At 37.4% G+C, this 26,169-nt stretch overlaps 1 protein-coding gene across 1 annotated transcript in view; it reads left to right on the plus strand.

The window, feature by feature from the left end:
* Nucleotides 1–326: 326 nt before the first annotated feature.
* Nucleotides 327–26,169, plus strand: part of BMPR1A (bone morphogenetic protein receptor type 1A) — a 76,678-nt gene continuing 50,835 nt past the window's right edge. Inside the window, exons 1-2 of the mRNA XM_019795466.2 lie at nucleotides 327–476; nucleotides 14,836–14,950. The gene's annotated coding sequence lies outside the window, so the exon portion shown is untranslated. The remainder of the gene's footprint in view (nucleotides 477–14,835; nucleotides 14,951–26,169) is intronic.

A 26,169-nucleotide genomic window follows, 5' to 3' on the forward strand; every position in this document is an offset into this window, starting at 1 on the left:
GTTTATATATATGTTTATACGTGTATAAAAATATATGCAAAGATCTTTGCAACTTGATTTTCCCTAGAAAACCACCTTCTTATTGTCAAATTTGAAATTTATGCTTGAACTCTGGTGCTGCTTTTGATGATTCATGTCATCTCCTGGAAGTGATAGCACATCAACTTGATAGACTATTACAGTGCTTGTTAGCCTAGGGATTACTAATAGGGGAATAACCTCCAGGCATACCGTGGCAGCTTCAAGTGCACGCTAGCACGGAGGAGGGATTTCCCCAGCTTCCTGCAGTACTTTCTGTTATGGTCACGCAATCATTAGATCATTATTGCTAGTTCTGGCAAATTAGTGAATCCAATTGCTTTCCAGCATTTTGTGCCACTACTCCATACCTCTCTCCCTGTGCCTAATCTCCACCCTTTCAGTTTTGGAAGATGACTTCGTTTTATATTTTCTAGAGAAGTTTGAAGGTGCCAAATGTAAGTTCAATTTTTTTTCTCCATCTGAAAGATCTCTTTTCATGAGTTTTTTCTTCTGTCTCTTCTGTTTCACAAGTAGTGTTTCCGTTTTTCTAAGGCTAAGTCTTATCTTCTGAGACCTTCCTCTACTCGTCTCTCTTTACATCCTTGACAGCCTATTTCTGGTTCAATTACAACCCTGATCAAATTCCCTTCAAATTAAAAGCAAACCAACAAAATCTTTCCTTGACACTGCTATTACCTCGAGGCTGTATGCCATTCTTTTCACCTCCAAACCTCTCAAAATGTCAGTTTGTACCTGAATAGCACCTTTTTCTTTTTCCTTTCTTTTTTTTTTTTACATCTTCGCTGCCATTGTATTGAATTTGTCTGTGACCCATTTAGCAAATTTAGCAGCTTCTTCCATATTTTATTACTTGTCCCTTCTGCAGTATTTGGAATTATCACTATCTTTCTACCTTTTTTTTTCTTTTTTACGAACTTCACTTAAATTTGCCTTGTAATACAAAATGTGGAAAATGCAGGAAAGTATAAAGAAGGTAATTATCCATTGTAATACCACCTCTCAGAGATACCTGCTATTAAATTTGGGGCTATATCTGTTCCATCTTTTTTTTCAAAAAAGATTTTATTTATTTATTTATGTATGTATGTATGTATGTATGTATGTTAGAGAAAAGAAAATGTGGTGAAGGGCATAGGGTGAAGGAGACGAAAAGGGAGAGAGTCCCAAGCAGACTCTGTGCTGACCAAGGAGCCCAAGGTGGGGCTCCGTCTCACAACCCTGAGATCATGACCTGAGCCAAAACCAAGAGTCAGATGCTTAACTGACTGAGCCACCCAGGCGCCCTGTATCTGTTGTTGTTTTTTTATATCTGATTTATTTTTCTGTTTTAATATATTATGAGTGTATTTTCAAGTACTTATTCTTCTGCAGTACAAATAGTGGCCATACACACTGGCAGTGTTGAGACTGCCCAGATTGGAATCCTGGCTCCAGGTCCTCACTAGCTGTGTGACCTTGAGCAGAATACTACTCTGAGTTTCAGTATTTTTATCTGGAAAATGAAGATAGCGTTCTTTTCTAATACCTAGGGTTGTTGTAAGTAATAAATGAGATAGTACATAAAAAATAATTCTTGGCAATTAATAAATGTTAGCTTGTCATTACTAAAGAATATGAATTTACTATAGTTTACTTAGATTATTTCTATTCTGTTTTGCTGTCATTAAGAATGTTATAAGACCATCCATATAGCTAAATGCACATCACGATTCTTGGTAGATTTTTATTGGTCAAATATAAAAACCTCTCTTAGTGAAATTAATACACTTATCATGCAGTTCACCCATTTAAAATGTACACTTCAGTGGTTTTTAATATATTCACAAGTATGTGCAACCGTCACCACAGTCATTTAGAACATATTCATTCTTTCAAAGTGAAACCTCATACCCTTTGGCTATCACCTCCCTTCCATAATTTTATATTTTAATATAGTATTTTATGTTTATTCTGTTGTTATTTCGTGGCCAGTTGGTCAAGGATTTGGAAAGAGAAAAGTACAGTAGTGCCCCCTCATTCACAGTTTCACTTTTTGCAATTTCAGTTACCTGTGGTAAACCAAGCTTGGGAAGCAAATGTCCGGTCAGTAGCCTAACACTGCATCACACTTGGTATATATTTACTTGGCGCCCTTCTAAGTGCTCTGCCTACCTTAACTCCTTTGATCCTCACCTTTCAGACACATGCAGTTATTGTCCCTATTTTACAGATGGGGTACAGATGAGGTTAAGTAACTTAGGGTCTCAAAGTATTGTAACAGGTAAGTGATGGAGCCAGGATTCTAACCTTGGTACTCAGTCTGACTGTAGAGGCCATGCTCGTAACCCATATGTATTCTTCTCTTAATCCTCTCCTTCTAGAAGAATCGTAGGTAGATTTCAAACATCTTGACATCTTGGCTGTTCTGTATTTACAAGGACTGACTGTGAGATCATCAGTGCTTGATTGGAAAGAGAACTAAAATGAGTATCACCATCTGCTACGGACATGAGCTTCAGGGTGGCTGTGCGTGTATCATCCGGAGTGGGCCATACGTTGGTTATCCTGCTCCACCACGCTAGAGTCCAGGCCTCAGGTGGAACACTGGCCAGGCACAGTGTATCTTCCCTGGGCCCCCCTAATAGAATGCCCATTTTAACCTACACCACTCCCTCCTTTCATACTGTTAAACCCTGCCAGTCTTTGGAAGGCTAATTTAAATTTATCCCCCAGTGATCTCTCCACTTGTGAAGCAATAGTCTTTGTTACTTCTCAGATCATCATGTATGGTGGTATGGAGGTATTTGTATTGTCATCTTGGTACTATTGTTTAAGCTTTAATATATTTATGGTGTGACTCCTCAAGTTGATTCAATGTTACTTGCCAGCAGGGAACTGTGTCTTAAATGTTTAAAATATACCATAGTGCCCTCAGGAGTATTACCAAGTGATCTTTTTTCCTTTCTCTTTCAGTCTCTCTTGCCTGTTGATAATAGAGGTATTCTCTGCAATTCAGACATGTCCAACCTCACAAACGTAGCCCCAAATGTACATGACATGTTCTGCAGAAAGTGGGGAGTCCATAGTCAGCCTGTTGGATTATGTGCATTATATTGGGATAGGTGTTTCTAATTGTCTGAAAGTCTTCAAAACCTGTTGCTTCTTTTTGAAATCTTGATTGCGTTGGTTGTTGCTCATCCTGCTTATAAGCTCCTCCCTTAGGCATGTGACTCACCGATTTAAAAGACAGTGCTGTTCAGTAATTAATGACCTGCCTCTCATTACATAGAGATGAGAACTTAAATGCAGGCTTCCCAGCTAAAACTTTCTTCCCTATGTGTTTACCCACCTACGGGCATGTAGCAACACTGTCCCACACCCAGCCTTTGGAGGAAATATCTGTAGTCCACTTCCCCTCCTGTTGGATGTGGCTCGTGCATATTCTTGTACAAGTGATGGATTTTATGTGGGTATCATCGATCGAAAATAGTTTTATTTTCTGTAATTTCTAAAATGTCATTTGTTTAGTCTCATTGATGTTCACATTTGGATGAGTGACAATTGGGTATTTAATGAATGTAGTTTTACTTTTGGTAAATAAAAATAAGCCAAATATTTTATAAGATTAATTGGATTAAAGTCCAACATAACCAGTACATCCTTGAGGTGATAAATGTAACCCGTTTTCATGAAATGTAATTAGTTTTTTAGGAAACTACCTGTGTTTTAGAGGAGTTCATTCTATCCTTATTACCATGCTCTAGCAATCCTGAAAAATACGGGTATGCATCATTAGGAAATAGATCTGTTTTGAGAAAGATTTAAAACATTCTTCTGTTTGCTAAATAGGACATTTGAAAATATTATGTTCTAACATAATCAGTATGACTATATCTATATAAGTATCATATAAAACCTTTGTAAATTATATATTGTACCAGTGATTTGCCAAATAATTTTTTTAAAAGCCCATATGTCTTCAGACTGATTATAATGCTCTGTTTCAAAAGCACATCTATAATTTTTGACTGTTGAAGGAAAATGTAATTTTTAATCCTGTTGAGCAGTCATAGTTTACAATTTCTAGGGAAAAAGTTTTTAAATTGGCTGATGGGGAGAAGATCTTCGGGACCTCCTTATAAATCTGTCATATTTGATTTTAGTAACCTGTCAAACTGACGTTGTTTACTAAAAGCATGTGTGAAATTATAACTCAACTGGTAAAGTACATATTTTTCCCAATTTTTTATTTTATGAACTTTTAAATTAAAATAAAATTTGAACAGTAAAAACCTATTTCTCTAGTAAATTATACTATTTGGATAGTAAAAACATATTTACTTACCTTTTGCTTCATCTGCTTTCTCTGTTTATAAAAACACATATACTTTTTTTCTCACCATTTGAAAGTAATTTGCAGACATCTTGACACTTCACCCCTAAATATTTTAGCAAGTGTGTCCTAGGAACAAGATTACGTTCCTTAAGAGCTAGTTTATCATGAGAGATTTAATATCAATATACTATTATGTAGTATACTGCCCTTACTTAAATTTCCTCTGTTTTCTTTCCAAAAGTATTCTTCATAGCTATTTTTATTTTTATTTTTTTTTTAAGTAGGCTCCACATCCAGCATGGGGCTTGAACTCATAGCCCTGAGATCATCTACCAACTGAGCCAGCCAGGTGCCCCTATTTTGGTTTTTGATCCAGGAACCAGTTAAGGAATGTATTTTGCATTTGGTTGTCATATTTCTTTAGTTTCTTTTAATTGAGAATTAGTCACTGTTTCCACTGCCCCTCATCCCTCCTTACAATGGTCTTCTATGAAATCTTATCTTGTTGTTTTTTTAAAAATAGGATACCCCTCAATTTGCTGTTTGTATTTTTGTATTTCATGACTAGATTAAAATTAAAATGATTTGGAATGAATGCTATATTGAAGCATTGTGTATGTTCCATTGGATTATATCAAGAGGGGAAGTAAATTTTTTCACATTTTTTTTTCATTTTGTAATGGCAGTATTTGCTTTGATTTATGGCTACTAAAGATTTGTGATATTTTGTCCTTAAATTTCAAAATATAGTTTCATAGTGCATTACTCTTAATTTTCAAAAATGAAGTTATGATACATTCCCAAAATATAGGAAGTGGTGTGGCACCTGTATGCTTAATACCCAGATTTACAAAATATTGGAAGTTAACTATATTTACCTTAGATTAAAATAAAATTTTTATTCTAAAATCTATTCTACATACAAGGGTATATATAACATAGATGTACATTTTAGAGTAATAATAATGAATGAATGCATCTGTCCCAGCCTCCTGTCCCAAGCAATGTAATGGTGTCCTTTGAACCTCTCCAGGCTTCAGGACGATAGCTTCTCTTTTCCTAGAAGAAACCATCATCTTAAGTTTGGTGTTACTCCATTACCTTTCTTTACATTTTCCCACTTTTGTATTTTTCCTTTAATTAACTTTTTAAAAAGTATTTCCTTTGAGCTTTATATGAATGGAATCACACTGTATGTATGTGTTCTTCTTGGACTTGTTTCTTTTTTGTTCAACATTATGATTTGGGGATTTCATTCATGTTAACATACTTATCTGAGGTACATTCCTTTTCACTACTGTGTGGTAATTGTATGAATATACTACAGTTTGTGCATTTTACTGTTGTTGGACACTTGGGTTTCCTCTGGTTTTTGCTATTAAGAAAATGCTGTTGTGAATCTTCTTCTTTTTTTTTTTTTTAAGATTTTATTTATTTATTGGACAGAGAAAGACACAGCAAGAGAAGGAACACCAGCAGGGGGAGTGGGAGAAGGAGAAGCAGGCTTCCCACTGAACAGGGAGCCCAATGGGGGGCTTGATCCCAGGACCTTGGGATCATGACCCGAGCTGAAGGCAGACGCTTAATGACTGAGCCACCTGGGTGCCCCTGCTGTGAATCTTCTTGTGCATGCTTCTTGGTAGATATATTCAAAGGGTCCCCTGGGTTATATACTCAGAGCTAGAAAATTTTTGGGTCTTTGGGTATGTACCCTGTCACCTTTACTAGGTGGTGGCAAAAAAAAAATTTTTTGTAAACAGTTGTACATTAAGCCAGATTAGGAATTCAAGAGGAACAGTTCTGAGAATCTTGTTAGAAATGTTGAGATGTTTACAGTTCTTAGCTCTCAGCATCTTTGTTTTTTCCTGAATTGACTCATTGAAGTGTCTATAAAATAGTACACTTCTCGAAGTGATCTTTTAAAAAATATCACAGCATTAAAAATATATATATATCACAGCATAAAAATTACTGGATCATAATGGAAGATGTGTTCAGTTTTTATACCTTCAGTTTCAGGCTGTCCTATGCAGCCTTTTTATTTCTATAGACCCTGAAACACAGAGTTGCATTAAACTAGTTTTCTGGTTCTCAGGAATGATGTAAATGAAAAGTGGATAGGGGCGCCTGGGTGGCTCAGTCAGTTAAGCATCTACCTTTGGTTCAGGTCATGACCTCAGGGTCCCGGGATCAAGCCCCACATCAGTCGGGCTCCCTGCTTTGTGGGGAGCCTGCTTCTCCCTCTCCCTCTGCCATTCCCCCTGCTTGTGCTTCCACGCACTCTCTCTCTCTCAAATAAATAAAAAAAAAAATCTTTAAAAAAAAAAGTGAATAGAGGCGGCTGTTACTATGTTAGCAAATGTGCCTTCTAGGTAGCTGTTAGCAAAGGAAGAAAACTTAAAAAAAATAGGGATGCAAGCTAAAATTGAAAACAAATAAGCAAACAAGCAAGTATACAAATAAGTAAACACAGCACTCTTTTGGGACCATTTAGAACTGGAGCACATAGCACTATGTATTAATTAGTCCCTCATGATTTCACTGTATTGCAGCATAACTCTGTAATTGGTGTTCATAATGTTAATTCTAAGTAGTATTTATACTTTATTGAGAAGTAGAAACAATGCATGTTTTTAGAAGAATTGGTGAACCTTTAGCAATCTAAAATCAATTCCTGGGATGCCTGGGTGGCTCAGTCAGTTAGGGGTGGGACTCTTGATCTCAGCTCAGGTCTTGATCACAGGGTTGTGAGTTCAGTCCCACAGAGAGCTCCACACTGGGCCTGGAGCCTACTTAAAAAAATAAATAAATAAAATCAATTCCTGATAATTCCTAAGAGTAGAAGTTTTCTTCTTTATATAATGTAATGAAACTATCCGGAGGAGCTTGCCCAGGGTACTTTTACCTATCAGCTAATAAAATAAATGTTCTATTGATAATTTCTTATCATTTTATAGGAAATAAATGGGTGATATATATTTCTCCACTCTCTGAATTAGGTTTACTTGGAAAGTGGAAGATGTATCAAGTGATTTAAATGTCTGTGTATACCGTGTAAGTTGTCTAATAAATTGTAGAGAAAATGGAAAACTTAGAGGGGCACTTGGGTGGCTCAGCTGGTTAAGCGTCTGCCTTCAGCTCAGGTACGATCCCACGGTCCTGGGATCGAGCCCTGCGTCAAGGCTCTCTGCTCCGTGGGGAGCCTGCTTCTCCCTCTCTCTTTGCTCTCCTCTTGCTTGTGTGCTCTCTCTATCAAATAAATAAATAAAATCTTTAAAGAAAAGGAAAACATAGAAGTGGTTTTCACACTTCTTTGTCAGGAAGGAAAAATTGGAAAGAATATATGGATAGATGATTATTTTGGGGCTCATCCTGCTGCAGGTGGCAGCGTCAGACTTGCTGTGTTTGTTACAGATGGGCACTCATGTGATAGTCACTGCTTCCCAGACCCAGAGGATGAGGGATACAGGGAGGACTGAAGACCCAGAATTTGGTCTAGGAACCATTGGTTTGTTTAGACTTCTGTTATGGGGATTCTTCCATTTCCATAGGATACTAGAAACCACTGCAGAATTGAAGTTCCCTAGCTGATTTGAAAGAAAGAGTGTATCTTGACTAGTTTGAACAGTTATTTTGTTATTCAAAATCTAATTTAAAGCAGAGGTAAAACATTTTTAGGAAATAGGGTTTAAACATTTTTTAATTACTTAAAAGTAATTATAGATTCATAGGAAATTACAAAAATATTGTACCCTTCACCTTCTTCCAGTGGTTACTTAATACTACATGATGTACAGTATCCAAACAGAAACTGACATTGGTTCATTTTATATGTATATTGCTGTGCCATTTAAACATACATGTAGATGTGTGTAGCCAACTCAACATCAAGACACATATTCTGTAACCACAAAGATCTCCCCTATGCTGGACACACAGCTGTCCCCCACCATGGCAGCCATGAGGGTTTTTTTTTTTTCTATCTGTATGATTTTGTCATTTTGAGAGTGTTTTATAAATGGAATCATACAGTATGTGACCTTTTTGCTTACCCTATTCCTTTGAGATTCACTCAAGTTGTTTTGTTTATCACTTGTTTATCCCTTTCTGTTCCTGAGGAGGATTCTGTTCTGTGGATGGTACCACAGCTTGTTTAACCATTCACCTTTTGAAGGACGTTTTGTTTTCTCGAGTTTTTGGCTATTAAAAGTAAAATGCTGCTAACATTCATGTTCCTTTCTTTGCAACCATGAGTGTGTTTGATTGCATATAAGTGTGTATTTCATTTTTAAAGAAACTTCCAAACTATTTTCCAAAGTGGCTGTGCCATTTTATAGTCTCACCAGCAATGTCTGAAAGATTCATTTTCATCATATTCTTGCCAACATTTAGTTATTGTCACTGCTTTTTTATTTTGGTTGTTCCAGTAGGTGTATAGTGGTATCTCAGCAAGGTCTTAATTTGCATTTCCCTGATGGCTAGTGTTGTAGACTGTATCTTTTCATGTGCTTATTTGCCATCCAGATATCTTCTTCAGTGAAATCTCTTTTTATATTCTTTGCCCAATTTCTTGGTGAATTTTTTTTTTAAATGTTGAGTTTTGAGATTTGGTATATTCTAGTTGGGTCCTTTGTCACATATATGGTTTGCAAATATATTTTCCCATTCTCTATCTTGCTTTTCATCTATTTAACAGGGCATTTTGCAGAGGAAGTATTTTTAATTTTGATGAATTCTAATTTGCCCCCCTTTTTTTTCTTTAGATCATCATTTTGATATCTTTCTCCATTCCCACCCTCCACCCCCAGTCCCAGACAACCCTTAATCTATTTTCTGTCTCTGTGGAATTGCATATTTTGGGTATTTTGTATAAGTGGAATTAGATAATATGTGGCCTTTTGTTCTGGCTACTTTCACTTAGTGACATATTTTCAGTGTTCATCTGTGTTGTATTGGAATTGGTTCTTTTTATGGCTTCATTTGTTTTTATGGCTGAATAATATGCCATTGGATGGATTTACCACCTTTTGTGGATCCGCTCATCAGTTGATAGACATTTAAGTTGTTTCCACTTTTTTGCCTACACTCAGACGAGTTGGTGTGTGCCTTTCATCACCTTCCTCACCCGTGTTGCATGTGTGTGCATGTACACACACACACACACATATACCTATTTGTGTGTATAGTTTTCTTTTTAATAATGAAGGAGTGACTTATTTTATTATTTTCATAACTTAAGGGTATTTGGGATATCTTTCCATATCAGTACAAATAGGTGAGATGTATCTCATTCTTTTTAATGACTGTGTAATGTTCATTGTGACTGTTTCACTAATCCCACACTGATAAACATTTAGGTGAGATTGGATAACTTTCTGTTTTTCTTTCTTATATAACATCAGTTGTAACCATACTTAAACAAATGTCTTTGTGGTACAGAGCTCATTTTGCCCACTTTGGGATTTTCCTCTTCCCTGTCACTCTTCATCAGTCATTTATTTAAAAATAAATAGATTACCTCTTGTGTGCTGGTCAGTGGACTGTGTTTCAAACACAGGGGACACAAGCCTTAGTAAGATGCAATTGCTGTACAACAGGGGCTATTTTAATAAGTAAGATATACCTATAAGAAATCATAACTCAGTGTGCTAAGCGTTGCAAGAGGATTCAACAAAAGAGGAGGTATTGGAGGTGGATCTTTGTGAGTACAGATGGAAGTTCACTTGGCAAAAAGATAAAGATGACGTTTTGATTTTTGAATTACAGTAGCAAGCTTGAAGAAAGGTGGAAGCATTAAATAACCGGGCATATTTAGGACATAGCAAATAGTCTAATATGGCCAGCAGGAGGTTTTTTGGCAGAGTTTGTAGCAGAAGATAAAGGAGGTTAAATAGATGGAAAGCAGATTATAGCAATCTATGGATGGCCTCCTAAAGAATTTGGAATTCATTTTATAAACAGTTGGAAATCATTGAAAAAATACATTTTTAAAAAATTTTTGGTAAAATTTTGGAGTTGTGCTGTAAATATTTTAGAACATTTTCATCACTGCCCCAAATTTCGCATTTCTACCCCTTGCTTTAGACAACTGCTTTGCTTTCTTTGCCTTTTCTAAACATTTCATATGCGTGGAATCATACAATATATAGTATTTTGCCTCTAGCTTTTTCTACATAGAATGTTTTTGAGGTGCATTCATATTGTAACATCTACCAGCACTTCGTTTCTTTTTATTACATGATAGTTTTCCATTGTATAATGATGCCACCCTTTGTTTATCCATTCACCAGTTGACAGACCTTTGGATTGTTTTCAGTTTGGGCTATTATGAATAATGCTGCTGAGAACATTTGTGTATGTCTTTGTACAGACACTCATTTTCATATCTCTTGGGTAGGTTCCTATAGAGGGAATTTTGGATCATATAGTGAGTTTATGTTTAACTTAAGAAATTGCCGAACTGTTCTTCAAAGTGGCTATATCATTTTATAGCAATGTGTGAGAGTTCTAGTTTCTCCGTGTCCTTACCAGCACTTGCTGTTGTCTTTTTGATTATGGCTATTCTGGTAGGTATGTAGTGGTATCTCATTATAGTTTTGAATATTTATTTTCCTAATGACTTATGTTTAAAATCTTTTCAAGAAGCACGATTGTATTTTAGAAACACAGGAGGTAAGAAAGGAGGCAGGTTGCAGTGAAAGATGAGAGCCTGCACTAGATGTGTATAGATATAAAGGAGAGAGATTTTAAAGGTATATCAGACTTAGAATGGGCAGCATTTAATAACTATCTAAATATAATAGGTGAAACAGAGGGAGATAAAACTAGTGCTCCCAAGATTTCCAATTTTGACAGTTGGGTAGGTGGTACTGCCAGTAGCCAGAAAAGTGAATATGGGTGTGTGAACAGTTTTTGTGCTGGTAAATGATGGCTTTTATATTAATCCTCTTCTCTTGAGGTGCCACTGATATTTAGTACTTTGGAAGTATGTATCTAGTTGAAAAGAAGCATCTGGATTGAGATATAAATTTAGGTGAATTATCATTGTATAAATAACAGTTGAGTTCATGAAAGTAAATGGTGTATTGGTTTCTGAATCATGGTATTCACTGGGTTACTTTTTGTAATTGAAAATTGGTTAAACAATAAAAAGATTTAATATAATAAAAAGATCCAATATAGTAATACGGTTTTAGGATTTTTTCAAGCAAAACACCACCACCAAAGACCCAGATTCTTTCTGTCTTTTAATGCAGCCATTCTTTATCTGTTGGGTTGTCCTCTTGGGGTGTCGCCTTCTTCATGGTCCTGATGGCTGCCATCATTCTACTTGACAAACTCAAATCCAGAGTTGCCTGGAAAAAAAGGTGGTGGAGGGGATGTTTTCACCTAGGTGTCTTTTATTCATCAGCCAGAAAAACCTTTCCCATAAACACTTTTCCCAGTGCTTAGTTTCCCAGCAAACTTAGCCTCTCTTCTTACTGGCTAGAATTGCATCAGATGCTTATAGCTAAACCACTCATTGGCAGGGAGAATGGGATTGCCATCGTTGACTTAAATCAGAGCTTTCTCACCCTGGTGTTAAAAATCTTTTTCACGTACCTCTTTTGGAAGAAGCTTTTTTCTCCTTGTCTTTTGGTTGTCTGATATAATTAAGATAGGTAAGGTTTTCTAGACAAGCCAGTTTCTCATATCATTGAGTTGTTGCTGTTCATTTCTTCAGATCACCAGTATTTGTTGTAATCCTACTCTGTGTCATCAGCTGTGCTAGATTCTAGAATTACAACAGTGAATAAAAAGTTAGAGTTCGGTATGGAAATATGCTTAAGCAGAAGAGTGCTATGACAGAATTGTGTACTGTAGTTCATTTGTATTACAGGTTTAATATTACTGTTTATATCTTTGGTTTTATGAGAAAGGCATCTAAAGTTTCAAAATCAAGCTTACATTAAATTTAAGTGATCTTTTAGAACATAACCCATCCATAAGTTGACCATCCCTTTCTGTGTTATGTGGTTACGTGCTTTCTTATAGAAGTGCATGATAAAACTAAATTATACTGTTCATTTGAATTACTTACAGCTAAAACTGTATTATATTTTTCTGAAGCATGATGTTTGAATTTTCCAGTTAATGTACCAAAAGTTTTAACAGTAATGCTTTTAGTTTTAGAGCCCAGCTGGGATGTTTTGTCAAATACTCTGTAGTTTGGTTCTGATTTTTTAAAAGGGTTATATGAATGCAGCAATAGTGTTAACAGCAGTATTTGTACGATATTTGGGGTGCTTTTTATGGGTGCTTAGAGAGGAGAAATGCAGTTGAGGAGGAGAGTATTTGGAGTGGTGGAAAGAAAAAGTATGCAGTCAATATTGCTAATGCTAAGAAATGACTACTTTTTGACATCTGGTACCGTCTCAAAAGTAATCTTAAATTTTGTCTTAGACTGAGCGTATTTATCAAAAGCATATGTATGCTGTTCTTTTCTATAAAGCAAATCTTACTAATATAGGAGTGAATGGGTGGTGTCCTGACACGCAGAGTCAGAGATAACTATAATATCCACAGTTGATGTTTGTCACTGATGGGTTCTGTATGGTTAATGCTCTTTTAAGTACCTCGGTGGTTTAAAGTTTAACTTCAGTAATTTTGAAAGCCAAGAGGGATGTGTACATTTTGACGGCAAATAAAGGTATTTTGTAAAGATAGTGTGGGATTAAAATGCACTTTTCATATTTGTTTGCAGGTATTTATGAACTTTGAGGAACTAATGTTAGCTCAATTATAAAATATTAGAATGTATCCAGAAAGGTTTGATTTTTCACTTATTCTGTTGTTAAGAAGACCTGATGTGTTTTTAAAAGAATTACCTTTTCCTTAATGTGTTTTCTAGAACTTACAGGCTTGAAAGTTGTAGACACAAAGTCTTTGATGAAAATATTGCTATACTTCTTTAGTGTTCAGTTTGGGCTAGATCTTTGTGGTTGTTAAACACGAGTTCATAGTGTTGTAATAAGTGGTGTCATGATAAACAATGGTTAATAGATGGTTTACATGTTAATTTTATTTGATCCACTGGAAATAACTGGTAGAATTAGAATCGGGCCGTATATTTTTAAACATAGTCCTTTTGATGGATTGTTTTAACCTTTATGAGGATGGGTTAATCTGAGCTTTGTTTGATATAGAGATTGCCTTTCCTCTTTTCTTCCACATACACTGTTAAGGAAGAATGGAGTTGTTGGCAGAGTGGCTTTGGAGGAAGATATTTGTCATTTCTAAATGAAAACACAATGCATTTATTTTTTGATTATATAAGGGAAATTTTTTAAGACTATGAACATCTCAGGAAAATATCCCTGAACACCGTATCTCCGTTCCTGCCCTCATTTCTCTGAGTGATGGTCTAAGGGTTTTATAGTCCTGTGAGTACCCTGAAAAATGTTAGAGATCAGTTAAGTTGTGGGCAACTTGTGCATTGAGAAGACTATTTAAGGCTCCTAAATGCAGACAAAGCATTACTAATTGCTTTCAGGGTCAGTCTGTCTTTAGTTGGACCATGAAAGATTTAGCTTGGTCCTATGGCAGCCTGTCTGCTGAGTGGAGACTCTTGTCTTTAAGAAAGGCTGCTATCTGATATGCTAGACCGTTTCAGGTTGCTCCAGTTTACATGCATTCAGTCCTTATTGCCAAGACTACTAAACCTCAGTGTGACACAAGTGATACTTCTAAATGGACTTGAAGACAAAGGCTTTTTGACCTTGCAGTGGGACATAGGTAGTGTTCATACAGCTTAACGTTTTTCCTTTTAAAATGTGAAACAATACTTTGCTATTGGAAGTTTCAGTTAAAAGATCCATTCAACAAAATTATTTTTAAAATCTGTAAGTAAACAACATGCCTTTTTAGATCAAAATTTTTCATTGTTTCCCTCTTTTAGATTTATGAACTTTGTGTCTTAAAGCGTCAGGGGAACTAAATGTCAGTGGTAACATAGTTGTAACCTATGCCCTGTGCTTAGACCAAGCAGTGCCATTAATTCCTGACCCGTCCAGTTCTTAATATTTTAAATAGAAGGTCGACTGAAATTAAAACTGCTTACTGAGATTTTGTGATAAAAAGTGAAAATAGAGATATTAGGTGGGTGGTCAAATATATTTTTGCCTAAGTAGGAATTTGACTATTGTAGAATTGTAAATTTTAGTGCTGCTTCTAGTTGTTCCTGGTTTTTCAAGCTAATACAGAAATTTTACATGCAGGTAATTTTTTCCACAGAACTATTGTTTGTGAAGTTGAAAATATGCAAAATGGGAAACTTTTTTGGGCAGAGGTTGGGAAAATGGTCAAGTGATAGTTAAAGAACTTTAGAATTTTCATTGACTTTGTATTGAAAATGTATAATTTTACACCTGACAAATGTTTAGTATTGCTTCTGCATGTTTCTTTTAGTCTTATAAGTAAGTTCTTTTTTTTTTAAACAGATTTATGAAAATATGCATCAGTTTAATACTGTCTTGGAATTCATGAGATGGAAGCATAGGTCAAAGCTGTTTGGAGAAAATTGGAAGTACAGTTTTATCTAGCCACATCTCTGAGGTAAGGAAAAGAACTTTTAAGAAAATAATTAGAGTAATATAAACATTTTCATTTGTTAACAATTGAAAATAGCCCTGGAAGGTGGGTGGGGGATGGGCTAAATGGCAGATGGACATTAAGAAGAAGAGCACGTGTTGGGATGAGCAACTGGGTGTTGTGTGTAAGTGATGAGTCACTAAATTCTACTCCTGAAACCAATACTACACTATATGTTAACTAACTTGAATTTAAATAAAATCTTGGAAGGGAGAAAATATTGAAAACAGTCCTTTGTATGTATTACTGCTGCAACTTTATTTTAGCTTTAGTTTCCTTAATGACCTCCTTATGAGTTCATAAGTAGTTCTGATATATTTTTCTCTTATAAATGTTGAACCGCTTCAGGAATAAAAGGTACTTATTTATTACTTATAGCACTTTCTTCACTCTAATTATAGAAAAGCATTAGATGATATATAGAGATATATTTATTCCCTCTAAAGATGACCAAGCAGAGTTCAAAATGGTGGGTTATATTAAAAATGGATATTTATATTATTTTGAAACTTTCACACATTATGTAATTCAGAATACAAATGTCTTAAAATATAGGTCTTTAAGATGGAGTTTATTTAAAGAAGCAGGAACTGCAGTAACACTAGGGATGGGGGAGAAGAAGCCATTCTAAGACAGTATGTATGGAGAAGTCGGGTTCATTATTTTCAGTCCATTTACAGACTCAGATTATCAGGTAGAAGGTTTGAGTTCTTCAGCAATCTATATTTTAGAAGAATGAATAGGACACACACTATGAAGTGGTCTGTACTTCTTCCTCCTGAAGTAGTTGGCTTTGCTTCCTGCTGCTGCTTCCTCAGCGTGCACTCTTTTTTCTCACCCTACCCCACTGGTGTCTTTGCTCTTTTGAAAAATACTTATGACTTTTTAATTGTCTTTTATTAGGCTTCATACTTTTTGATCACTGGAGTAGTTGCTGTTTTCCCTTTTTTGCAGTTCTCTTGGTTTCTGTGACCCTGTGTTCTTCTAGTTCTATTTCTTTAATTGCTCCTTCATAATTTCTTTTTGTTCTCCTCCTGCTTTTATTTATTTTTATTTTTATTTTTTTTAAAGATTTTATTTATTTATGTGACAGAGAGACAGCCAGCGAGAGAGGGAACACAGCAGGGGAGTGGGAGAGGAAGGAAGCAGGCTCCCAGCGGAGGAGCCCGATGTGGGACTCGATCCCGGAACGCCGGGATCACGCCCTGAGCCGAAGGCAGATGCACGCTTAACGACTGTGCTACCCAGGCGCCCCTTCTCCTCCTGCTTTTAAGTAATGACCTCCACAAGATTTTATCTTTGAAATTTTTCTATTTCTTCTCAATGTTTTTCCTAATCTCATTTCAGCAGTCACCTCTAAGGTGATCTCTTGATCACTCTTGATCACATCTCCGTTATGACACTCTCTCTAACCTTCAGGCCCGTTTTTCCAACTGCTTGCTTCACACCAGGGTTCCCATGTCTGTATCTGGACCTCTCTCTGTCACCCACGTTCAGAGTCTCAGTGCTGAATCTGATTCCTCACCTTTTCCTTCCTGCCCTCAGTCAGAGATCCAGTCCCATCTGTTGACCTCTGTAATGTGCTGTGAATGTTTCCATTCTCTCTTTTCCAATCCCCCCATCACCATCCAAGGTTAGGCCCTTCTGTTACATTTCACTTAAAATATTTCAGGGCTCTCCCAGCTCTGTGCCTCTCTTCACTCATTTCCCTCTCCATGTTACTGCCAGCTGAAATCTTCTGAAAGATAATTCTGCATGTACTGTCAGTGACTCTTTTTTGCCCTGCCAAAGTATGGACAAACTACTCCAGTAGTAAAGTCCCTTAACAGTATAGCATTAAGTGAGTAATACCTTTGCCTGCATCCATTTCCTTCTCTCTTTAAACACTTACTAAATACCTACTCTATGCCAGGCACTGTGTTAGGCACTGAGAATACAAAATGTTCGGTGAAATGGGTTCCTTGCTTTGCTCTTGAAATAGTCTGCTTAGAGATGAGTATGAAAACAACTAATTCAAGTGCAGTTGGAAAAGTGCTATATGAAATTGAAAAGGTGTATTTGACAACACCTAGAAAAGTCTTAATACTGTTAGAGGAGAGAATTGTCAGGGAGGCTTCACATAGGAAATGTTACTTGAGTAGAGTCTTGAAAGATGAGTGGAAAGATTGCTGAGTGGAATTTGGGAGGTGAGAGAATTTCATGCACAGAGCCCAGCATAAGCAAAGGAAGCTTGAGATGTATCGAATGTACAAAAGACAGGAGAAATCATTTTGTATGGTTTGAATTCAGGGTATGAGAGAGGCTTTGAGAGACAAGTCTGGGAGAGATCTTAATTGTGAAGAACTCCAAATGCTACGGTAAGGAGTTTAGGCTTTATTTTGTGAATAGTTGGCAGTCACTGAAAAATTTTAACAGAGGCATTTCGGGATCATAATTGTGTTTTGTTAAAATTAATCTGGCAGTGATACGGATGATAGTTTGGAAGGGGGAGGAGGTTACCAAAAGCAGAGAGACAATTAGGATGCTTTTAATTATTTCAAGCAAGAAATAATGAGGCTCTTGATTAAGATAGGGGTCAGCTTACCTGAAATTATGAAAATCTGTAAGCATTGGTTATTTAGCAAATGTTTAATTTTCTTCTTCTGTACCCCTACATGTGTGTATAATACCCCCCCACCAGTGATTTGAAATTGCCTTGTGTTTCTCCCTGCTCTGTTCATATTACTCTTTTCTCCTGACATGCTTTTTCCACTTTTTCTTTCTTGTGGAAGGCCTGTCAACTTTTAAAGACCCATCTCAAGTGCAGATTCATCCCTGAGGTCCTTTCTGATCTATATCTATATAGAGATATATATAGATATAGATATATTTTTTTTAAAGCGAGCCTGTGCGCATGAGTGCTGGGGGTGATGGGAGTGGATGGGGCAGAAGGGGAGGGAGAGAGAGAATCTTAAGCAGTCTCCATGCCCAGTGTGGAGCCCGATGCAGGGCTTGATCTCATGACTCTGGAATCATGACCTGAGCTGAAATCAGGAGTCGGTTGCTTAACTGACTGAGCCACCAAGGTACCTCTGATCTATATTTCTTTGACTCTAAGAATATGTTCCTTCCTAGTTTAAGGCCCCAGAGCACTTATTTTTGTTCTACAGGATATTACTTATTTTGGTCCCTGTTAAATTATACAACAGCAAGTCACAAAGGAGGAATCAGAAAATAAAGAATGTGGTCCCCATCCTCTGTTTATAGTCGTATCTGTAAGGTATGTATGTAAGTAATATGAGTAGTGATAACCAACACTGCCAGGTAAAAGTGATAAATGCCAGAAGAGTGAATCATTACTTCTTAATCAGGGTTCTATAGCACTGAGAAGTACAGACAGAATATAGGAGGGATTATTTGAGGTGGGTTTTGAAAGATGAGTAGAATTTGGATAGATAAAGTAAGAAAAGGTATTTGTAGAAAAGCCGATTGATAGAAAATGAATATTTCCCTAGGAATATGGTAGAGATCTTGGAGAGGGTAGGAAGTGTGATATAAAGAAAATTTTACTTTAGGGAAATCGCTCTAGCAGTGATGTGTGAACGTACATCATTAGGGAAATGGAATTAGGAGTCAGGCTGCTCAGAAGGTTTTAGGAGGTGTTAGGTATGAAGTAATCAGAATTTAATCCAAGTAATAGCAGTGGAAATGGAAAAGAAAGACCATGTGGAATAGATATTGTCAAGGAAGAAGGAACACTAATTTCTGACTGTATGTTGGAAAGAGGTGATGATGCCCATGCGTTCTGTCTGGATAGTACAGATAATGTTGGGCCACGTCGATAGCAAACATAAGTAATTTTTCAAATCTGGTTGTATCTAAGTTTTCGAAGTTTGAAGATTTTATTTTTTATTTATTTGACAGAGAGAGAGAGACATACACAGAGAGAGCACAAGCAAGGGGAGCAGCAGAGGGAGAGGGAGAAGCAGGCTTTCCACTGAGCAGGGAGCTTGATGCGGGGCTCAATCCCAGGACCTTGGGATCATGACCTGAGCTGAAGGCAGATGCTTAAGTGACTGAGCCACCCAGGTGCCCCTAAGTTTTCTAAATTTAAAGAAACATTAAAATTAATGTCTTCTGGTTTCTTCATTTGTTTATATACAACAAATATTTTTGTACATTATTTTTCGAGCCTTAGCATATTGTAAGGGAGATATTATGAAAAAAACAAAGTATTGCCTTTTTACTCTTATTTTTTTAATTAATTTTTAAAAAGTAATCCTTTCCTAGAAGAGCAGTTTTTAAAGAAATACTGTTCTGGTCATATTTATCTCTTTTGCTATAGTTTTTTGTTTGTTTTTTTTTTTAAGGATTTTATTTATTTACTTGACAGAGATAGAGACAGCCAGCGAGAGAGGGAACAGAAGCAGGGGGAGTGGGAGAGGAAGAATCAGGCTCACAGCACAGGAGCCTGATGTGGGGCTCGATCCCAGAACGCCGGGACCATGCCCTGAGCCGAAGGCAGACGCTTAACCGCTGTGCCACCCAGGCGCCCCTCTTTTGCTATAGTTTTAAATACTATATACTATTTAGTAAAAAGAATGTTTAAAATATTTCTTTAGGTATAATTCTGACAGTTTTACTGAAGGGTGGTATCTTGTTTTAATGGAATTACTGCTCGGTGAATTGGGATCTATGAAGAAATTCATCAAGCAGAATTCAGTGGTTTCATGTTAACAGATAAGCATTAGTATGGTAATGTCCTTAGAGAAATACCTTATAGTAAGGTTCTAAGTTACCTCATGATACAAAACTAGCTAGTCTTGATGTTTTTATTCAAGTCCTTTTCAACCCTTAATTGACAACTCATTTAGGACTTTGCAATATTTAGAAATATTCCAACATTTTATATTGAAAATTAAGTAGTCACTGTTTTGTAATTATACATTTTATAACTGCAAGACGTTACATTATTGAGGAAAGCTTTGTGATTGAATTATTATCAGGTTTTCTCTTTAAAGTAAATCTAGTTAAGCTCTCAGAGTAATTCGTATTTGTACTCTATTACATTTATATGTATATATTTTTTAAAAGAACCCCTCTATCATTCTTATCCCAGAATAGTGACAGCAGTGTTTCCCAAAGTGTGGAATGCGTACTGCTGGTAGTATTCACAATGATTTCAGATCATACACAGTTGAATTTTTAAAAATATTTTCATAGTTGTATATTTATTTTGAGAACCTCCGATTCATAATGAGTAATATCGGCTTTTCCATTTAATATTGTGACAGTACATTCAGACTGTGATTCAGAAACCTGAGTTAATCACGTCTTCTGTTTATGGCAGTAAAATTATTTTGTTCTTTATAAAATTCTCAACTGATAGATTTTATCTCCTTTCTTCTTGATCTCTCTTTTTCATCTCCTCCTGCCATAGGAAACCACTCTAATTTGTTTGCTTTATGGCCTCGAATGAATGTATCCTTACAGTGTTATTGGTGTGTGCATTTGTATGTATGTATTAAATTGACTTAGTTAGGTTTTGCTACATATAGTCTGCCCCTTTTTTCCCCACTGTTTTGTTCAACACTAGAAAGTTAACTGCACCTCCTCTGTTAGTGCCTTGTGGTGGGCATTACCATAAGGTATAAAGATTGGCATTTGGGGCTGACTCTTGTAGAACCATCAATATGCCTCTTCTCCAGATGCCTTGTCTCTTATTTTCCAGTTTTTTTTCCACTTTTGTTCCTTCCATCCCCCTACCAGTCAGCCATACCATTCGTCACTCCCAAGGAGTCCATGTGTTTTCTTCTCTGGTCACTTTTCCCTTTGCCATGCCCGCCAAGAGAATTTCTTCCTCTACATTGTCTTTCAGAGTCATCCAGGGAAGGCTGCAGAGCAGTAGAAGCCCAGTTTTGACTTGTCTCTGGCAGCCAGGCCCCAGGTCTTTCTTTTTGCTATTGGTCACCAGGAACCTACCATAAAGTGTTGGTGTGAGCAGAAGTAAAGACATCCGCGTAATAGGAGCTAGTGATGTGAGGTTCTGGGCTACCACTTGTAATTTACTAGTGCCCTCTGGAACTGCCCAGGTCTATTACAAAAATACCATTTCCATTGTTCAGTAACTTACTGCTGCACCTGCCCTTGGGACTTGGTGGATCATGATAGGTAGCCCTGGTCACTAAATCCTTGATGTTCCATGGTTGGGTTCTTTACTAGGGCCCAATATCATGCTAGGAACTACACTTTTCATACAGCATTAGAGAGATCAGATCCTTGCCTCAGAAAATGTAGAGGTCTATCCTCCATCTCTAATATTGGAACTTGCCAGAGAATCTACATGGCCTCTCTTTCTACCACAGATTATCTCTAGTACCTTTGAGTTGATTGAAAATCAGGGCAGCTTTGCACTGGAGCTTAATGTGCTGAGAGCCTCTTCTCTAGGTCCTAATCAGCCTTCTGAGTCACTTCCAAAATTTTAAAAAAATTTTCTAAATGTACAGTCATCGGGGCGCCTGGGTGGCACAGTGGTTGAGCGTCTGCCTTCGGCTCAGGGCGTGATCCCAGCGTTCTGGGATCGNATTTTCTAAATGTACAGTCATCGGGGCGCCTGGGTGGCACAGTGGTTGAGCATCTGCCTTCGGCTCAGGGCGTGATCCCGGCGTTCTGGGATCGAGCCCCACATCGGGCTCCTCCGCTAGGAGCCTGCTTCTTCCTCTCCCACTCCCCCTGCTTTGTGTTCCCTCTCTCGCTGGCTGTCTCTATCTCTGTCAAATAAATAAATAAAATCTTTAAAAAAAAAATAAATGTACAGTCATCTTTCATTGAGCATTAATTCTCAATTAGGATATAAAAGGAGTCAGCAAAGATTAAGTTCTTCAAGGGGAGGTGGAGGGCAAAGGTCATGATAAGGAATACAGAGTGTACCCTTCTTGCTGGGCCCTATTTAGTGGCTCTTCAGTGGTTTCATAGCAGTTCATTTTTTTTTTAAAATTATTTATTTATTTGAGAGAGAGCGAGAGAGAGCGTGAGTGGGGAGGAGAAGGAGAAGCAGGCTCCCCATGAGCAGGGAGCCGAACGAGGGGCTCGATCCCAGGACGCTGGGATCCTAACCTGAGTAGAAGGCAGATGCTTAACCTACTGAACCACCCAGGCACCCCCCCCTTTTTTTTCTTTTAAGATTTTTTTAAGCTGTTCGTGTTTGAGTTGCTTAGGAGAAAAGCAGTAACTGAAAAGCACATCATCTGCTAGCACCATCGAAACCCAGAGGTGCTCACTTTCTTCACATTGGCACACTGTTGTCATAATGGGGGGATCCTCTTTGAAATGCTCTGACAGTGTCTTTGGGAGCGAAATCTTGCACCGATAGCCTGTTTGGCAGCTCCTGTACTTTGACATCCATGAGTCGCTTCTCCTTTACTGATAAGACTGATGCCTCTGGGTGTCCTGCTTGTGCACTGTCACACATTCTCTTCTGTTCTACTGAAGTTGAAGCCACCTGTTCTTATTTTGAGCTTAGCTTTTTCTCTGCTTGCTGAGTTCCCTTTAAGCGAATTGCATTTTTTTGCACCCACTTCTGGGGGTCTTGGGTTCCCTAAGCACTCATTTAGTTCTGGCTGTAGGCATCTATTGTTCAGTGGCAAACCAGTCAGCATGGAAGTCGGAGTTGTTTCTGTCCGGTGGACTGATAACAGTGAAGCCAACAAATTGTTACTGATGTCTTAGAGCTCTGGGAAGAGTCTCCTCAGTGCCTCCATGCACTGGCAACTGCAGGATTCTTGAGCAGTGTAGCAGATCTGTTAGATCTGACAGCCTTTTGAAACCCTGCATTACAGAAAAGCAGTTAGAGCTCCAGCCTTGAAGAAAAGATGAGTTCTACCCTTACTGTTGAGTTCTACCCTTCCTACTGGTATCTCCCAGCACACCATTGAAAATTTAGTCTTACACCTACTCGCCTTTTTTTTTTTTTAAGATTTATTTATTTATTTTAGAGCGAGAGAATGCTCAGCAAGAGAGAGAGCTTGGGGTGGAAGAGGGGCAGAGGGAGAGAGAGAATCTCCAGCAGACTCCCTGCTCAGCGGGAAGCTGACCCAGGGCTGGATCTCAGACCCTGAGATCATGACCAGAGCTGAAACCAAGAGTAAGACGCTCAATTGACTGAGCCACCCAGGTGCTCCACACCTACTCTCTTCTGTAGAGAAATCTAGAACTCATCCTATAGACATCCTCTGGACCTTGCCCTTAGGCTCTTGGGTTATTATGCTACCCACCCCACCCCCCCAAGGGAGACAGAGAAAGTTTATTTCTATTGTCTTCCGTGAAGACTGCCTCCTCATACCTAAGATACTATTATTCTTTCTTTCTTTCTTTACTTACGTACTTACTTGCTTGCTTGCTTGCTTACTTAAGGAGGCTCTATGTCTATTACAGAGCCCAGTGTGGGGCTTGAATTCATGACCTTGAGATCAAGACCTGATCTGAGATCAAGAGTTGGACGCCTAACCACCTGAGCCGCCAGGAGCCCCTGAGATACCATGATTCTTAATTTAAGTCGACAGATACATTCCTGGCTTACTTATATATTTGATCATTCTCTGTGTTGGGTACTTGCAGGTTCAGGTAGCCGTTTGTGATACTACAGCTGTATGTGATACTGTGGGGAGAGCATGCCACAGGATTTTCAGCAGCATCTTTTCATATTCTGTAGTGCCGTTTCCATTCCTATCCTTATGCTCCATCTCCAGTACTTCCTTCCTTCTCTAGTGTCTTACACTTCCACCTTGTTTGTAAGATGGTTTCCAATCCAAGTTATCTCAGAAATTCCAATTTAACTCTTGAGCTCATCTGTTTCCTCCCTTTTCTTCCTTTCTTACATTCCTCCCTCGCTCCCTCCCATCTGTTCTTTGTTTTTAAGGGACTAATAGGAGGTCTGATGAGCTCTTACATAAAATCTTGAACAATATACACCAAAGCCTGTGTTCCTCCTCACTGCCCTCCCACTCCACTGCCCTCCTTATTACCCTCTCCTCCATCTCCTTTCCAGTTCGGTGACCTCTCCTTTATAGTTACCTTCTTGGGGTATTTAGGTATTCTACTTCCTCTCGAATTAATTTTGGTATTCAATACCTTTCTTTAAAAAATCATACACTGCTTTATTTTCAGATTTATTTTTATAAAATTATTCATGATGAGAATGCTTGGCTTATAAAAGTTCGTAAGAAGATTAAATGTGTTAATATATGTAAAGTATGTAGACTAAATTGAATTTCTTATTTCATACTATTAAAAAAGTATGATAAGGAAAAGCTAATAAACTTAGAGCTAAGATAATTCAAAGCATGAAATAAGCCAGAAATATTTTAGGAAGAGGGCTTTTGATATATTAAGGTTTCCTATTTCAGGACTTGGATCTAAATTTCTTTTCTCTGATATCTAGAAATCACCAGAGGTGATAATAGGAGTGAAGTTCATGAGCTAGTACTTGGATAGAGATTGTTGGACTGGTAGTTACTGGCTGTAACTGTAAGGTTTGGAGATGCGTTTTCAGATGCCACTATACTTATAAAGAATATTATATTATGTGGTTTTTGTAATGGGTTTAACTCCTCAGTTATGTTTCCCTTAAGATATTATATATCTTTTATTCCTTTTATTCGTTTATTGAACACTTACTGCTTTGCTTAGGAGTGTGCCAGAAAATGGAGATTACAAAAGCTGCAAGATAAGTCCAAATATCGCCTGACTATATACGTCTCTTAATGGGAGGAGTGATATCTGCTTCATTTACCGTTGTGTAATCAGTGTAGAGCACATACCAAGGGATTAATAAATCGTTTTTAAATGAATGTTAGCCAAGAGCTGTGAAGCAGCTGCGGTACATGTTCTGGGTGCACCAGAAGTACAGAGATGGGACAGCTCACTAAGCCTGATGAGTAAGGATCAGGGGTTGCCTGCCAAGATTACTCATAGATCGAGTCTCGAAGAATGAATTAGAGTTAACCTGGTAAAGCCCAGAGGCTGTGCAAAACAATGGAAGTCTGAAGGGAATGCCTTTAAAGATAGAGTGCTACAGAGATTTCAGTACAGTTGGAGCATTGTAAGGATATGGAGGAGTGGGAGGATGGTGTTAGAAGAGCCTGCAGAGGCCAGATTCTAACAGTTCTTCTTATGTCTTGATAATTCCGCCCTATTAAAATGAGAATATTCATAGATTTTTAAGCAGAGAGCATGACAAGTTCATTTGTTCTAGACGCTAGCATTTATTAAATGTGACCATTTACTACCCTGTACAGCAAATTCTAATACATTTCAAAATATCAGTAATTCTGATACATTTCAAATAATCATATCACCCATATTTTCTGCCAACAAATGCACTTCAGTTAAAAATGAATAACAGTATATACAAACCCATGGTTCAAAATTACATACTTCTATAAATCCTGCAGGCCAAAAGTGAAATGCCAGTACAAGTCAGAAAACACCTAGATCTAATATAATAAAGTATATTTGGGTATTAATACTTGTCTGACACGGTAAAGCCTTAAATACTCATATTAAAAATTAAAAATATTAATAAGCTAAGCGTCTAACAAATTAGGGAAAGAACAACAGAATAAATTCAAGAGAAATAAATAGATGATGAAGGTAAAAGCCGGCACTTGTGGGGCGTCTGGGTGGTACAGTCAGCTGAGCATCCGACTCTTGGTGTGGGCTTAGGTTGTGATCTCAGGGTGGTAGGGTTGAGTCCCATTTTGGGCTCTGTGCTCAGTGGGGAGTCTGCTTGGAGTTTCTCCTCTCCCTTTGCCCCTCCCCCTTGTGCATGTGCACATGCACACGTTCTCTCAAATAAATAAATTAATCTTAAAAAAAAAATGTCCGCACTTACTATCTAGCCCTTGCATTGTTCCATATGCTTTACAAGGATTATCTTATTTAATCTTTACAACCTTGTGAGGTGAGTACTGTTATTATTCCCATTTTGTAGCTGAGAGGATTGAGGCACAGAGAGAAACTTAATGCAAGCTTCTAGCTAATCCATGATAGAATTGGGGTTTGAAATTAACGGAAAAAATATTTTTTTAAGATACATAGGAGAGGATTACAAAAATCAAAAATTGGTTCTTGAAAAGGCTGATAAAATAAACCATTTGAACAACCAAGAAAAACCTAGAAAGCACAAATAGTATTGGGGATGTAAA

The sequence above is a fragment of the Ailuropoda melanoleuca genome, chromosome 6 (assembly GCF_002007445.2).
Source record: "Ailuropoda melanoleuca isolate Jingjing chromosome 6, ASM200744v2, whole genome shotgun sequence".
In the NCBI taxonomy this organism is placed as follows: Eukaryota; Metazoa; Chordata; class Mammalia; order Carnivora; family Ursidae; genus Ailuropoda; species Ailuropoda melanoleuca.